A 14,536-nucleotide genomic window follows, 5' to 3' on the forward strand; every position below is an offset into this window, starting at 1 on the left:
AGCATCTCTGAAACTTCCAACCCCAAATCCCTCTTCCTGGCCACCACTGCTCCCCCATTTCAATGTTATTTAATGGCTGTGTAGAGCATGTGGCCTAAGACAAGAAGTCCTACAGCCTCAGATGCTAGCTAGCTGTGTCTGGGCAAGCCCACCTCAGTTTCCTCATCTATAAAATAGGAAGAATAATAGTGTCTGCCTCCCAGAGTTGTAAGAGTCAAGTGAGATAACGATGGTAAAGCACCCAGCGCAGAAGCTGGCACTTATTAGCCGCCATACAAACAGTAACTCATTATGGGGCACTATTTGTGCCCAACCCGAGGTAGAACATGGCAGCCTTGTGCTGGGCCGATCAGCCACAGACAGACACGCTGTGTCCTGACTCCCACACAATGCCATTCTGCTCTTCTTCAGGAGTAACGGACACCTCAGCCGGGGTCACGGTTACTGCTGTTGTAATGACCGGTCTCCTGGTATCCAGCACGGTCGCTCCTTTTTGTGTTTTGCTTTTGTATTCTGGGAGCACAACAGATGGGGAGAAAAACACAATCTCTTCTGCTCACGGGCCTGACCCACTGCATCTGGAAGGGTCCTGTCTCCTCTCTTTCCCTTCACAGATAACATCCCCCGACTCTGGACTTGAGAAGTAGCTTTCTTTTGCCTGATTTCCATGATTCGTTCCGAGAAGAAACAATTCCTTTTTGGGGTATATTTTTAATGGACATTGAAGTTCTGTTCTAGAAGAACAAACAGTAAGTAAAAGAACAGATGTTTGAAACATCCCTCCCCTCTTCTCCTCCAAAAACTAAAGAGCCCAGAGCTCAAGTCTGGAGTCTGTTCATTGGCCAAGGGGTAACCCACCGGAGCTGCTGGGAGTCCTTTCCCCCTTTTGTGGGACTCTCAGGGAATCCCCCTTCAGCACAGCTTTGTTTCTGGCTTCTTTGAGGAGCCATCAATCTGCCTTTCCTCCATTGCTGCTGCCCTGAGAGAGGATGCTAAAGTAACAAGGAGAAGTCCAAGTCATTGGATCCTTCAAAACGGAGAACGCTGGGCTGGTGCCAGAGGTGAGGCTCTCTCCTCCCTGCCCCTCGCCCAAGTGGCTCCTCTTCGGGTTTATGTTAGAATGCCACATTGGCTCCGGGCTGCAGAATCACTGCTTCTGAACCATCGGATATGTTCTAGGTAATCCTTTAAGCTTGGATAAGTTTCTGTTAATAAAAAGCTCATCTTGTAAAGGTCACCTCGGTTTATCCATCAGCAGTCATGTCTCTTTGGAGTTTTCTTGGCAGAGATGCTGGAGCAGTTTGTCATTTCCTTCTCCAGCTCATTTTACAGATGAGGAAACTGAGGCACACAGGGTGAAGTGACCTGCCCAGGAAATGTCTGAGCCTATGTGTGTGGTGTGTATATATGTGTGTGTGTGTGTGTGTGTGTGTGTGTGTGTGTGTGTGTGTGTGTCTATTTTGGCTGAGGCAGTTGGGGTTAAGTGACTTGCCCTGGGTCACACAGCCAGGAAGTGTTAAGTGTCTGAGGCTGGATTTGCACCCAGGTCCTCCTGACTTCAGGGCCGGTGCTTTATCCACCGTGCCATCCTAGCTGCCCCTCTGAGCCTATATTTGAGCTCACAAGGGTGAGTCCTCCTGGTTCCAGGCCTGGGGCTCCCTCCATTGCACCTCAAAAATATCTAAATCCACCTGAGCCTTTCTCTCTTAGTTAGAATGCCTTCGGTCGACTTGATTCACTCGAGATTCATCCCCCTGGTTAAGATGCCTGGCACTGTTACCTGTTTGAGTTGGGAAGGGGGACAATTTGATTTAATTTAATAATGAACTCACTCTTAATGAGCCAGAGCATTTGGAGAAAGAGAGGTTTAGTTCAAGAAACATTTAGTGAGTATCTAATGTATAACAGGTTCAGAAGATCCGAGTTCAAATCCCACTTGTGATTCTTACAGCCTATGTGATCTTGGGCAAATGGAGGCTTTCTTTATGTTGTCTGCTGGGCTCAGGAACTTCTCTACATAAAATTACCTGCCCCTACACAGAAACTCCCCCTCCTGTGACACTCATGAGATTATGGAATCATAGCTCTAGAATTAAATGAATGGCCATGTAGAAAAGATGACATTTTATACTTAACCGCAGAAGATAGCATTTATATGGTATTTTAAGGTTTGCAAAGTGCTTCTTTCAAACATTTCATCTTGCCAATGCAACAATCATTGGAGATAGGCGATATCCCCATTTTACAGATGAGAAACTGAGGCAGACAGGAGTTCAGTGACTTACCCAGGCTCTCACAGTAAGCTTCTAAGGTTGGATTTGAACTTAAGTCTTTGGATTAAGGTCCCGTGCTCCATCCACTTAGCCTGTTGGTGCCTGAATTGGGGAAACAGAAGCTTGGAGGAGGTTAATGATTAGTCCAGGCAGGGTCTGCCAGGCAGCAAGCAGCAGAGTCAAGATTTGAGTCCAGTTCTTCTGACTCCAGGTCAGTCATTAAATAAGCATTTATGCAGCACCAACTGTGTGTCAAGTACCTTGCAGAGGGACCCCTGGCCAAAATTGAAATCACCTCCACTTGCAGGAAGTAAATGGGACATACAAAAAGCCATGTATTCATGTGCCCATGTGTGTGCATACATGTAGTACATACACATGGACATTGCATAGATTGTAAGCACCTTGAGGGCAGGAGCTTCTTTTTGTACCTCCAGCACTCAGCACATAGTAGGTGCTTATTTTATTGCTGTACATATGTGTGCATATACATGTGTAAAGATGTCATGAACAGGTGTGTCGGTGTATAATACTCGTTCCTTCTGTCCCACATCGCTCCATCATCCTTTTCATCACCCTGACTTTTCCTGGGTTCCAGTCGGTTATTTTATGACCCTCTGGAGGGAATGGGGCAGGATTCCTGGGGGGGGGGAAGGTTTCAAGTTTAAGGAGGAGATGTGCTCAGTGTGGGGATCCCCGAGCCCTTCCCAGTGGAAAGTCAGGGTCGGGGTGGGGAGCAAGAGGGAGCCGAAGACCATGGAAGTGAAGCCTTTCTGGGCTTAGTTAACCAAAGCCAGTCCTCCTCCCCCCACGACTTCCAGAATCCCATGTCGGCCCCAGGCTTCTCACGCAGTAGCCCCCGGATGGGGGTGTCCACACAAGCGCCCGTGTATTTTCCCATAACTGCACCACTGACCGTAGCTCAGGGGCCGTCACGGCAGAGCTGTAAGGGGTGGCGACCCTGCTCCAGGCCAGACTGCCAGGACCTTTCTGCCAGGGGGACAATGGCGCACTGTCAGTCTCCTTGCCCTGCAGTTAAGACAGCTCTGTCCAGAAAAGTCTCCAGCGAAGTGTTTCAATTCTGTATTCATCTTTAGGACTGGATGGCCAATCCAAGTTAAATATTTCTCCCAAATAAATGTCTAGACAACTTCTCATATAAATGTAGGCCCCGGTTATTTTTTTAAAGGATCCCAAACAGCCTCTTTCTCCCCACCTCTGGATGAATACAATTTTACCCCTGTGAGGAATTCTGGGTGCAAATACTGTGCTTCCAGGTCTATGCACCTGCCGCTGGCTAATGAGGATGTAGTCACTGGGGAAGGGGGTTGGAGAAAAGGGTTTAAAACAGCACAGTTTTTCGGAGGATGGCCTCCCTTTGGAAAAGAAATAGCATGTGCCTTTGGAAAAGTCCTGGATGAAAAACGACATGTGATAAAATCTGCCTGTGCTAGGATTAGCCAAATTGTATCAATATTATCCACAAACAAAAGTTTTCATCCCTTCTTCCTTCCTTCACTACCTTCCTCCTTCCCTCCCTTCCTCTATCTCTTTTGTTTGTTTCTTTCTTTCCTTCCTCCCTTCTTTCTCTTATCTTTCTCTGTCTTTCTTTCTTTTTCTTTATTTCTTTCCTTTATCTCTTCTTTCTCTTCCTTCCTTCCTTTCTTTTTCTCTATTTTTCTTCTTTTTCTTTTTTCTTTCCTTCCTTTCTCCACTCCTTCTCTTTTCTTCCTTCCTCTTTCCTTCTTTTTCTTTCTTCTTTCTCCTTTTTCTTACTTCCTTCTCTTCTTTATCTTTCTCTCTTTCTTTCCTTCTTTTTCTTTATTTTTTCCTTTCTTTCTCTCTTCCTTCTTTTCTTTCTCTTCCTTCCTTTTTCTCTATTTTTCTTCTTTTTTTTTCTCTTTTTGTTTCTTCATTTTCTTTCTTTCCTTCCTTCTTTCCTCTTTCCTTCTCTTTCTTTCCTTCCTTCCTCCCTTCCTTCTCTTCTTTCTCTTTTCTTCCTTTCTTTCCTTCTTTTTATTTCTTTCCTCCCTTCCTTTTCTCTTTTCTTCCTTCCTTTTTTCCTTCTTTTTCTCTTTTCTTTCCTCCCTCCCTTCCTTCTCTTCTTTCTATTTTCTTCCTTTCTTTTTTCTTCATTTCTTTCCTTCTTTTTCTTTATTTCTTTCCTCCCTTCCTTTTTTCTCTTTTCTTCCTTCCTTTTTTCCTTCTTTTTCTCTTTTCTTTCCTTCCTTCCTCCCTTCCTTCTCTTCCTTCTTTCCTCTTCCTTCATTCCTTCCTTCCTTTCTCTCTCTTTCTTTCTCGTTCTCTTTTTCTTTTTTCTTTCTCTTTCCTTCTTTCCTTCCTCTTTCCTTCTTTCCTTCCTCCTTCTAATAATAATCATCATAATCATAACAAAAACAACTCGCTCACACTGACAGCTCTTTGCAGTTGACAAAGCACTCTTACTTGATCTTCCCAATAGCTCTGGAAAGTGACCAAAGCCGAGATAGAAGCATTCACCACATTTTCAGATTGGAGTGGACCTCAGAGCAGATCTAGTCCCACCTGTCTCCGAATAAGACAGATTGTGTTCTCTGCAACATCCCTGACATTACAAATAGTTATCTGGCCTCCTCACGGTGCTCCGGGGAAGCAGACCCCCCTGGCAGGCCCAGTCTAATTCAATGACATTTAAAAGCAAGAAATGCCAAGTCTACTGTTGGATTCATAAAATCAATTCCCAAATGAAAAATGGAGGAGGGCTGGCAAGAGACGTGGAAGTATCCAGCAAAGACCACAAGCTAGACAGGAGAGGACCATGAGTCCCTCCCTCTATCATTGTTCTATCACTGCTCAATCACTGCCAAATCCCATCTCTGCAGGGCTCCCACCACATGTCCCCTCTGCTGCTCCTCATGTGCTTTTGGATGAAGGTGGAGGACGTGACCAACCATGCTGATGGTTCCATGGAGAAGGGATGAGAAGGCGCTCTGCACTGTTCCTCCTCCCTCAGCAGTTCTTTGTCTGCCCTCAAATGATTCCAGACTCTCTTGTCTTTCCTTAAGCCCCTTCTTCTCACCCTCATCGGAGGACCTTTCGCTCACCCCACAGAGAAAACATAGGCAACTTGGCTATTTTTCTCCTTTCCGTGGCTCTCGCTGCCCATTCTCTGCTCGCTTCCCTCCAGCCTGGGATCACAAGGTAGCCTCTCGCTGCCAAGGCACATCTTCCCACATCCCCTAAACTCCCTCCATTCTCCACAGTCACCCCCACTAATCTTCAGTCTCTCCTGCACTTACTTCTATCCTGTGTCAGACGTGCTCATCTCCCCCCTCCTTCACTTGACTTCCCTTGACCCTACCATGATCTCAAATGATTGTTCTCCATCTTCTCCGGCTTAGAGGAAGCTGCCTCCACTATCTGCTCCCACTTCCTCTTCTCAGTCCTTAACCCCTCACACTCTGAAATGACGCTTTCCCCATTTATCAGTGATTTCTTTCGCTGCTTCTGACCGTCTTCTCCAAATCACTGCAGCGTGGGACAACGTAAATGTTTACTTCTGCTCCTCCTCCTATAACAACTCATTATTCAAATCATGCTCCCTAGCTGTGGGTATACCTCAAAGCTCTGTCCTCTTCTTCTCACATATTCTCTTGGTGACTCCATCATCTTCCATGAGTTTTAATTATCAATTCTATGAAGATGACTCGCAAACAGATCTAATTATCTATCTATCCTTTCCTTCCTTCCTTTCCTTCCTTCCTTCCTTCCTTCCTTCCTTCCTTCCTTCCTTCCTTCCTTCCTTCCTTCCTTCCTTCCTTCCTTCCTTCCTTCCTTTCCTTCCTTCCTTCCTTCCTTCTTTCCTTCCTTCCTTTCTAGAATTAGAGTCCCATGTCACTAACTCAATATTGGATATCTCAAAATTAATATCCAGCAGTAAATTCTAACTCAATATGTTCTCATCAGAACACATTTTCTATCCTATCTCTACTTTTCACCTCCTAATTTCTCCTAAAGGCACCAACATTCTTCCGACATCTCTCTGAAGCATTATTACTGAACTCACTCTCATCTCACACACGCACTAAATCTTATCATTTCTACCTCCGTAACATTACTAACATCTAACTCCTCCTCTCACATGGTGACCTCCTTTGTCCAGAACCTTATGACCTCTCATTAAGACTCTCTCTATATTGGTCTCTTCATTTGATCTCCTGATTTTAAACATCTCTGTTCTCCACTCCACTCTCCATACTACTTCCAAAGTGATTTTTTGTTAAACATAAATCTAACCATGTTGATTAGTCAGTCAATAAAACATGGGTTAAGTGTTCCTTATGTACTGGGTGCTGGGGATACAAGAAAGGCCAAAGGCAGCTCTTACTATCAAGAGGCTTAAAGTGAGTGGGGGCCAAATGATACATAAAAAGAGGCTGGAAGCTGGGGTGGTGGGAGGGGCGGAGGGACAATGAAATCCATAGGGGGCAGCCCCAGGTGGCTGTTCTGGGCACTTTTATTAAATGCAGGATCAGGATCTAAAAATTCTGTTTCATCTTCAAGAATCCTCTTGGTGGGCATTTTTTAAGTGGATTTGCTTGAGTCTCCCAATTTCCCCCATCACATCTAGCTTAGTGTATGTGGTTTTAAGTAGTGTGCTGATAAAAGTTTATATATACATACAGAAACAAATATATACATATATACATACATATATATATATATATATATATATATGATCACTTAATTTTTTTACTTAATCTGTATATTAACATATTCACCTTCACTTTCTTGTCTAGATAATCAAAATCACACTTTAATTTGGAGATTTCTCAACTGAAAATTAACAATTGGCTCTGGGGAGGGGCCCGGGCTGGTTTCTGCACAGCCCTGCTTTTCTCCCTCCTCCATTCTTTGAAGCTGAAGACTTTTTTTTGTTAGAATTGCCAGATTTCAGAAAATACATATTCTTAGACATTATTAGGTATACTCCATCTTTGGCCAGGAATCTGTCCCTCTTATATTGTGAGCCATGGCACAAAAATTCCAAATCTGTTCTCACACATTATCACTTTAACCAGCTCTTCACTTCCTCAATCTTTCTCTTCCAAACTCCTTCCTTTGGATCAGCAGCAGTGACAGAAATGCCACCTGTGCCTCTGAGCTCTTTAGTTTCTTGTCCAAAACTTCATAATGTCTAGCAGTGGCCCCACCCCAGATTTCTTTACATTGCTTGTGTGTGTGTGTGTGTGTATATTTGTGTGTGTATATATTTATTCTGTGTCTGTCTCTTGTCTCTACATATATTTTGTGTCTCTGTCTCTATATTCTCTGTGGCTGTCTGTCTCTGTGTCTATATTCTGTGTCTCTGTGTCTGTATCTATCTATCTATCTATCTATCTATCTATCTATCTATCTATCTATATATTTTTTTTCTCTGTGTCTCTCTGTCTCTGGCATATAGTAGGCACTTAATAAATGCTATTTGCTCCTCCTCTTCCTCTTCCTCCTATTACGACTACCACTAATAATACCAGCACCGGCACCAGCTCTTTCCATTGCCCTGTCATTCTCCTGGTCCTCGCTGCCTTGCTAAGTCCGAGGGCTCAGCACCATCCCCAAGTACCAGACTGGCCTGTTCCCTGCCGCCATGTTGTCTCGGTGTCTCCAAGCCCGACTTCCGGCACTCCAAGCCCCCTGAGCTCATCCTCATCACACGGCAGGATTTAAAGGCCGGCTGCAGAGACGTGAGCCGGCCGTCACAGAGAAAGGCACCGAGGGCCAAGGGCCCATTTAGCCACACTGTGACCTCATCTGTCCTCCAGCCGGGAAGCCTGCTGACCGGCGAGGAGAAGGGGACGGAGAGTGCCCCAGTGTCCATCCCGGCCTGCAGGCCTGCCGCAGGAAATGGCCGGGACACTGACATCATTTCCTTGAGGACCTGGAAGTTTATTTGTCATCAGCTCAGGAGTGGTAGCAAAGAGAGAAGGAAACACAGGTGGGGAAGTCTGATGAAAGAGTGAGGGGAGCACTCATCACTCCTCCCCCCACATGGGACAAGAGGGACCGTGTGCAGCTGTGGGGGTGGGCCCCTTGGGCCTGGGCAAGGGACGGAAGTGAAGGAGTGAGGCCAACGTCCCAGGCCTGGGCAGTGACTGCCTCTCTGAGGTGGGCTAAGCTGGGAGAGCGGCAGTCCAGAAGAAAGATGCTGCGTTTGGAGCCGAAGAGGTTCAGGTTTGACTCTGTCTCCTCTGTGACTCTGACTTAGTCATGTCCCCTCTCCGGGCTACAAAGTGAGGGCTGGACAAGACAGCAGCGTCAGCAACAGTAATAACAGTAGCCAACATTTGTATGGCACCTACTATGTGCCAGGTCCTCGCGACAACTCTCACGCATAGGTGTTTTTATTATCTCCATCTCATAGATAGTAATGATGTATGATGACAACAATAACTAACCTTTATGTGGCACCTACTCTGTGCCAGACCATGTGCTAAAAAGTGAGCTTAATTATCTCATTTGATCCTCACAACAACCCTCATACATAGACACTGTTATCTCCATTTTACAGATGGGAAAAGTGAAACAGACAGAAGTTATGTGACTTGCACGGGGTCACATGGCTAGCAAATATCTGAGGCTGAATTTGAACTCGGGCTCGGTCTCTATCTACCGAACTATCAGATGTCCTGTGGAAATAGCCTCTGGGGTCTCTGGATGTATAACCCTATAAATGCCCTTTCATAACGAATGATTTGCAAATGAGCAGAGCACAGTGAATGATCTGGGAGCCATTCCCAACTGTGCTACTAACTGGCTCTGTCACCTTGGGCAGGCCACTGTCCGTAAGGAGACCCTGGGGGCCTTGCCAGCCCTGCACCTGGGAGCCCATGATTGACCTTCACAATAGATGCTTATTTTTCTCCTTGTTCGGCTGTTCCAGTTTCCTGACTCTCCATGATCCCATTGAAATGTTTGCCAGTTTAAAACTGGAAATTAGTATGGCAGAAATTAGATATGGATCCACACTTAACACCATATACCAAGATAAGATCAAGATGGGTCCATGATTTAGGCATAAAGAGGGAGATAATAAATAGATTAGAGGAACAGAGAATAGTCTACCTCTCAGACCTGTGGAGGAGGAAGGAATTTATGACCAGAGGAGAACTAGAGATCATTATTGATCACAAAATAGAAGATTTTGATTACATCAAACTAAAAAGTTTCTGTACAAACAAAACTAATGCAAACAAGATTAGAAGGGAAGTAACAAATTGGGAAAATAGTTTTAAAAGTAAAGGTTCTGACAAAGGTCTCATTTCCAAAATATATAGAGAACTGACCCTGATTTATAGGAAACCAAACCATTCTCCAATTGATAAATGGTCAAAGGATATGAACAGACAATTCTCAGATGATGAAATTGAAACTATTTCCACTCATATGAAAGAGTGTTCCAAATCACTATTGATCAAAGAAATGCAAATTAAGACCACTCTGAGATATCATTACACACGTGTCAGATTGGCTAAGATGACAGGAACAAATAATGATGAATGTTGGAGGGGATGTGGGAAAACTGGGACACTGATGCATTGTTGGTGGAGTTGTGAAAGAATCCAGCCATTATGGAGATCAATTTAGAACTATGCCCAAAAAGTTGTCAAACTGTGCATACCCTTTGACCCAGCATTGCTGTTATTGGGATTATGTCCCAAAGAAATACTAAAGAGCGGAAAGGGACCTGTATGTGCCAAAATGTTTGTGGCAGCTCTTTTTGTTGTAGCTAGAAACTGGAAATTGAATGGATGTCCATCAGTTGGAGAATGGTTGGGTAAATTATGGTATGTGAATGTTATGGAATATTATTGCTCTGTAAGAAATGACCAGCAGGAGGAATACAGAGAGGCTTGGAGAGACTTAAATCAACTGATGCTGAGTGAAATGAGCAGAACCAGAAGATCACTGTACACTTCAACAACAATACTGTATGAGGATGTATTCTGATGGAAGTGGAAATCTTCAACATAAAGAAGATCCAACTCACTTCCAGTTGATCAATGATGGACAGAGGTAGCTACACCCAGAGAAGAAACACTGGGAGGGTGAATGTAAATTGTTAGCACTAATATCTGTCTGCCCAGGTTACATGTACCTTCGGAATCTAATGCTTATCGTGCAACAAGAAAATGGGATTTACACACATATATTGTATCTAGGTTATATTGTAACACATGTAAAATGTATGGGATTGCCTGCCATCGGGGGGAGGGAGTAAAGGGAGGGGGGGATAATTTGGAAAAATGAATACAAGGCATAATATTATTAAAAATATATAAAAAAATAATAAAAAAAAGAAAAAAAAAGAAAGAAATGTTTGCCAGTTTGTAAATACATGGAATGTACAAACAAACTAACAACTAAATAAATAAATGAGTGAATAAATAAGCAAATAGAAAAGCAAACTACAGCCACAAAATAACCTCAGGACCCATCCTAGTGTGGGGATGATTAGCTGGGTGACCTTGGACAAAACCCAACATTGGGTCCATCTCCTGCTCGCCCCCAAGCTGGCCCTCTCTCCTCCGAGGGCCTCCATGGCTGGATGTTGAATGTACCTAATTACTTACATTTTGTCTCCCCATTAGATGGGAGGTCCATGAGGGCTTTTCTTGGAATCAGCAATGCTTAAGAAAGTTCACAGATCTGGGTCTCTTGTCTAAATGAAATTCTCTTCCACCTTTAAATCTGGAGTCTCTGAAGTTTCATTTAATGTCACGGCTGAAAGGGTTCATTCTGAGGTGACCTTGGATAATCACAGTTTCCTCATCTGTAAAATGGAATGATAATTCTTACCCTAGCTACCTTGTGTGGTTGCTATGGAAAAGGGGCTTTGTAAACCTTATGGTACATTAGAAATGGAAATTCAAGAAATGGAGCAGATTGGAGGTTAAATGCAGCCCTTGAAACCTGTATATGGATTTTGCCAAGAAACCGTGGGATGGTTTCCAGGCTAGACTATTTTGGGGATTTTATAGCTTTTGAAAGAAGACACCAGATGAATTCTGGGATGATGGGAAATGGCACTTGGACCGCCAGGTTTGGTGCCATTCTGTAAGACTCCCTGCCTGCAGGGACACAGGGCCACCTTTATGCCCCTGGGGCCCACAGAGAGCCAGGCCATCCCCCACCTGGGGGGCTCCAAGAGGCTGCTGGGTATTCTGGCCTCTGTTAATTCCACAGCAAGCTCCACTGGAGCATTTCCTCTGCATGGTCAGGTAACCTGGCGGGACCATGGCCCTTGCCCTGTGTGGTGAGGATGGTGTGGTTCACTCCCATTTTAAGGATATGGAAAAAGACCCTTCGAGAGACAAGGTGACCCCATGGCCAACCACTAAGGGGCTTCCAGCAGGATGAAACCCCTCAGGGGTTCTCCCTAGCTCACAGGCCATCTGCTGGTCCTGCCAGCTTCCATGTCTCCACTCCCCAACCCCCCAGCATCCCTTGCTTTCCATCCCTTGTTGTGGGATCAGTAATGAAACTGGGGAGGAGGGGCTTCTCCTTCACGCCAAGGCTCACCTCCTGGAGGGCTGAGACAAGTAACTGGAGGCTGTCAATCCTTAACGGCAGAGGAAGCTACATTTCTCTTCATCTTGTTTCTCTACAACTGGAGAATGGACACACGAGGAGAGAAACAGGCTGTTAATGGCAGAAAGCTGCCCAAGGAGGAAGTATGAGCTGGGGACAGAAAGCTCTCCCTCTGCAGGGCTTGTCCCTTTCTCCCCCAATACTTGTAAAGCACTCGCCTCCTATGTGCCTGGCATACAGTAGGTGCTTCATAAATGCTTATTCTCTCCCAGCCCTCTCCCACCTCTTGGCTTTGTTAAAGACTCAGAGCTGCTCCCTCTTTCTGCAGGAGGAATTCCTCCCGGACTTTGGGGCTTTCCGGCAGAGATCACCTCCCATTTACCTTTCCTAGAGCCTGTTTGCACATAATTATTTTCAGGCTCTCTTCCAGTTAAGACTGTGAGCTGCTTAAGGACCGGGGCTAGCTTTCTGTTTTTCTTTGCTTGTTATCTGCACTGAAGATCTCAGAGAACTGTCTGGAGCCTTTATAGGTTCAGTGACTCTGACTTGCCCAGGGTCACACAGTCAGCATGTGCCAGGGACGGTCCTGGACTCCAAGCCTGGTCTTCTGTCACAATGCCCTTCGTCTCTCCTCATGATCCTTGTGCCCCTAAAAGACACAGAGAAGCGAACCCCAACCTCCATTTTGCAGCTGAGGAAACTGAGGCACACGAATACAACGGCCTCCAGAAATTCATCAAAAAAGGCTTTGCTTTCCCTCCAGACTTCATCGCTCTCATTTTCACAGAAACAGGACAGGGCAGAGTTTTAGATTTATCATCAGGGGAAATTTGGAGGCCAGCCTCCTTCCCCCAGGAGCAAGCTCCATCTTTCACTGCCTAGTTACAGACATTTTAATCCCTAAAGTTAACCTAGCAAAAGGGATATAATGTTGGAATGGAGGTGGAACGCTTCTGAGGCTCCTCCCAGTTCAGTCATCCTCTGTTCTAAGACCCTCCCAATTCTGACTTTCCTTGTTCCAAGGCCCCTTCCGGCCCTGACATTCTAAAAACTTCTGACACTTCCTTTAATGCCCACATTGTAGAAAACAGTCCCGTCCCTGCGAACTGTGCATCTGGTGCCCACCAGATCTCGACTTTGATTTCAAACACTGCTTGAATATGAGTTGCAGATGTGATCCATCAAAATACTGAAGCCCAAGTCCTAGTTACGTGTGGGTTTGACAACCTCTCAATTTAAGATGAACAGGTTGGCAAAACTCTCTGTACCAAAGTCTGGGCATGAAAGACATAATTCCACTTGATACTCTAAGACCCTAAGAAGCAGGCGAGGAAAGGGTCGGTATTCCCATTACTCAGATTAAGACCCATATTTGTTTTTTTTTTTTTTTTTAATATAGCTTTTTATTTACCAGATATATGCATGGGTAATTTCTCTGCATTGACAATTGCAAAACCTTTTGTTCCAACTTTTCCCCTCCTTCCCCCCAATCCCTCCCCAAGATGGCAGGTTGACCAATACATGTTAAATATGTTAAAGTATAAGTTAAATCCAATATATGTATACATGTCCAAATAGTTATTTTGTTGTACAAAAAGAATCAAGACTTTGAAACAGTGTATAATTAGCCTGTGAAGGAAATCCAAAATGTAGGTGGACAAAATTAGAGGGACTGGGAATTCTATGTAATGGTTCATAGTCATCTCCCAGAGTTCTTTCATTGGGTGGAGCTGGTTCAGTTCATTCCTGCTCTATTGGAACTGATTTGGTTCCTCTCATTGTTAAAGAGGGCCACGTCCATCAGAATTGATCATCATATAGTGTTGTTGTTGAAATATATAATGATCTCCTGGGAGGACCCATATTTGTCATTTTCCCAGTAAATGGCCTTGATAGGACTTGAATTCTAAAATTGGAAATGGGTGCTCCCATTTGGATAACAGGTTAGCCCTTAAAGAAAGGAAAGCTTAATGGATGAAATTTTGGAGGTTAGCTATTGGAGAGATTTTATTTTTCCAAATAGAAGCTACCGCAGAATATATTTCACTTTGAAAAATGGGATCTCTTTGAAAGGAGAATAAGACATGAGTATTTGAAGAATGTTTGGATCCATCATGTGATTTTATCAGCATATTAGTGAGGGACTTCCCTCTAGAAAAGATCTTGCACTCACATTGTTTTTAGAGCTGGTGAGGGCTTGGAATGAGTGAGTTGCCCGTCCGGGTTCACACAGTCAGAATGTGTCAGCAGCAGCACCTGACTCCCGCGTCTCTCAGAGCCTGGAGCCACCTTGCCATACTGTCTCTCAGGTTAGAGACAACTCAGTGAAATCAAATCCAGATTGTTGGCTGTGCTCAGCTTTCAGACAAGCCAGATTTGTAAAGGAATCATGGGTAATTTTTTGGCCCAATCCAGGGGTTTTATTAGGAGGGAAACCTCCCCAGAACTTAAACCCAGCCCCGTTTTTAGCTCTTGCTTCACGCTCTAGTGCTCATGAAGTCATCGAACTATAGGGCTGGAAGGGCTTTAGAGATGACACCTTCAAATGCTCTCATTTGAAAAATAAGGAAATTCAGACAGAGAGAGGAACTACTCTACTTAATTCAAGTCATCTAGTCTTTTAATACTCACAGGCCAAGGCTGAGCAGGGCAGCAGGAGGCGGGTGGTCCACACGCATCTTGCCAGTCACCTT

The 14,536-nt window shown here is 44.6% G+C and overlaps 2 long non-coding RNA genes across 2 annotated transcripts; both read right to left on the reverse strand.

Annotated features, from left to right (window-relative positions):
• Nucleotides 1-1,665: 1,665 nt before the first annotated feature.
• On the reverse strand, nucleotides 1,666-11,855 carry LOC141540502 (uncharacterized). Its single transcript, XR_012481555.1, has 3 exons — nucleotides 11,835-11,855; nucleotides 10,886-11,085; nucleotides 1,666-2,375 (listed from the first exon to the last, which is right to left on the reverse strand). It is a non-coding gene; the product is annotated as an uncharacterized LOC141540502 (long non-coding RNA).
• Nucleotides 11,856-11,861: 6 nt separating this feature from the next.
• On the reverse strand, nucleotides 11,862-14,536 carry LOC141540503 (uncharacterized). Its single transcript, XR_012481556.1, has 3 exons — nucleotides 14,475-14,536; nucleotides 12,226-12,492; nucleotides 11,862-11,922 (listed from the first exon to the last, which is right to left on the reverse strand). It is a non-coding gene; the product is annotated as an uncharacterized LOC141540503 (long non-coding RNA).

This window comes from Sminthopsis crassicaudata, chromosome 4, assembly GCF_048593235.1.
Source record: "Sminthopsis crassicaudata isolate SCR6 chromosome 4, ASM4859323v1, whole genome shotgun sequence".
Lineage (NCBI taxonomy): Eukaryota > Metazoa > Chordata > Mammalia > Dasyuromorphia > Dasyuridae > Sminthopsis > Sminthopsis crassicaudata.